We start from the raw sequence: 2,357 nt of genomic DNA on the forward strand, positions 1-2,357 counted from the left end.
ATCTCCATCGGCGGCCTTGGCTGGGCCTCCGTCGTTTGCAGAATCACCATTGGCCGCCACGGCCCCAATCGAGCCGCCTTAGGTCGCCCCCCGTCGCCCTAGCGGTATCGTGTTCCGCTCAGTAAGTGTCTATTCTGTTTTACAAAGAGTTGGCCTCTTCTCAGATTTTTCGTTCTTTTGGCTAACTTCTTTTATTTCCAGTCCCCCAGACCATTATTGCCATCGTCCACAGCCCTCATCATACCGAGCTCGCCAATCACCTCGGCCGTCATGTCTATGCCCCCAGCGCCTTCATCCCAAGAGTCGATGGCCGTGACCGAGATTTTGGTAGCCGAGACTACGGCCGCTGATGTGCTGAGCCCGCCGCCGGTTGCTTCGGTCGGCCTGACCGTGCCACAAACACTCCCGACTCAAAGTTCGGTGGTCATGACCGAGCTCACGGTTGCAGAGGTCTTCACCGTGCCGCTGGCCGCTGAAGTAAGTATTATGATCCTTTTTTCTTAGCATTCCTCATCTCTTTGTCTGTTGTTTCATATTTAACTCCCTCCTCTCGTTGTCTTTTTAGGAGCCCACTTCCTCTGAAGATCTCGCGGAGCTATACGCCAGGGCCGCAGTTGAGCGACTTCGGGATTTTCTCCACATGGGAGTCCATCAGATGACCAGTGCCGAGACTTTCATGGAGTTCAGGTCCTGCTATATACGGCCATGGCGCTTGGTCTGCTGGATTCGGCCAGCTAGATGAGCTGGAAGTTCGTTTGGCCGAGGGTGAAGAAATGATTAGCCGGTACGACGAGGCCGGGATGAAGATGACTGAGGGATGCTCGCTCGAGCAGGAGTTGGCGGCGATGAAAGAAAAAGCCCAACCTACCATGGCTCAACTGAAGGAAAACGGCGGTGGCCGAGAAGAAGAAGGCGCTGGCCGAGCGGAAGCTGATCCGGGCGAAGTGGCTGGCGGACATGGACAGTGGGGACATCGCCTGGAGAAAGATCACCTGCCAGGGGTGAAGATTTTATTTTTGAAGAAGAAGGTGATGTAGTTGTGATTGAGAATGCTGAACAAGATGTTAAACCCTTGATTCCTTTACGTGAAACTGTATTGGAAAATCCTCAGTCTGAAGAACTAGTTGATCCACAAGAACAAGCTGTCGAGAATCCTGAGTTAGATAATCCACAAGAACCAGTGCAACTGAGGAGATCTGATAGATCTAGGCTGATCCAACAAGTTTTAAAGAAGCTATGGAGAGTCAGAATGCAAATAAATGGAGGGAAGCGATGTTGAATGAACTCGAAAGCATGAAGAATAATCAAGTATGGGAATTAGTTGAACCTCACAAGAGCCAAAAATTGGTAGGCTCGAAATGGGTATTTAAAACAAAGAAGGATAAGGATGGAAGAATCAAAAGATTTAAGGCTAGATTGGTAGCCAAAGGATTCACCCAAAGGGAGGGAATTGACAAATATACATTTCAAGAGAAATTGATGGTATTGAATTCTCAATGACGAATTAAAGCGGAGAAGTGGACAACAATTTTGTGTCCAAAGTTGGAAACTAGACTTTGGGAAAACGCGGAGGCTGGTAGGACTTGGGCAGTTCGTCGTTCTAGTTGCACTGTTTTTGAAGTATTTACTGATTATTCTGTGATGGTTTTCCTTGTACACATGCAGTGGCTGCAATTCCAGCAAAGAAAGATTCAGTTTATGATTATGTGGAGTGTTACTACAGGTTTGACTTCTTTCGAAAATCCTATGAGAGTCTTATTTTTCCTATTCCAGATATTGGGAAAGGCTTGGGCAGCAACGGTTCTGCAACTGGAGTTATGCTTCCCCTAATTACAAAGAGGCCAGCCGGAAGACCACCAACGAAGAGGATCAAAGCTTTTGGTGAAGTTACAAGGCCATTGAAATGCAGTCGTGCAGTGTTGCTGGGCACAACAGGAAGACTTGCAAGGCGGTGATATGAACATTCCTTCTCAGTTGACGATTGCTTATGTTAGATATGGTCTAGTGACTGTATAGTTAGTTTCTGCATTGTAGTTTTTGCAAACGTTGCATTGCAGTTTTTAGTTACTTTTAATTGGCTACACAGCTTCTAATTGGATATTATGATTCTTTTTTGAAGTTAATGAAAATTATACAATTGTTTCATTAGTGGATATTCGTTTTTAACTGCCATTCAATGCTTGTTTTCACATTTGCCCAGATTTTGTTTTATCAATTGCACTGCAGTTTCTGTTTGTTTGTTACAGCTTTTGACCAGAAATTGCACTTTTGCTAGTCTATGGGAATGTTACAACTGCTCATGGAGTTAAATGTGTTTTGATATTAGTTTTAGTACTTTGATCATGCCTTTGCCTTTT

The 2,357-nt window shown here is 45.5% G+C and overlaps 1 pseudogene; it reads left to right on the forward strand.

Annotated features, from left to right (window-relative positions):
* Nucleotides 1-1,293: 1,293 nt before the first annotated feature.
* LOC148297438 (uncharacterized) lies at nt 1,294-1,960 on the forward strand (annotated as a pseudogene).
* Nucleotides 1,961-2,357: the final 397 nt, after the last annotated feature.

Source organism: Prunus avium, chromosome 1 (genome assembly GCF_965620075.1).
Source record: "Prunus avium chromosome 1, drPruAviu1.hap1.1, whole genome shotgun sequence".
NCBI classification, from domain to species: Eukaryota; Viridiplantae; Streptophyta; class Magnoliopsida; order Rosales; family Rosaceae; genus Prunus; species Prunus avium.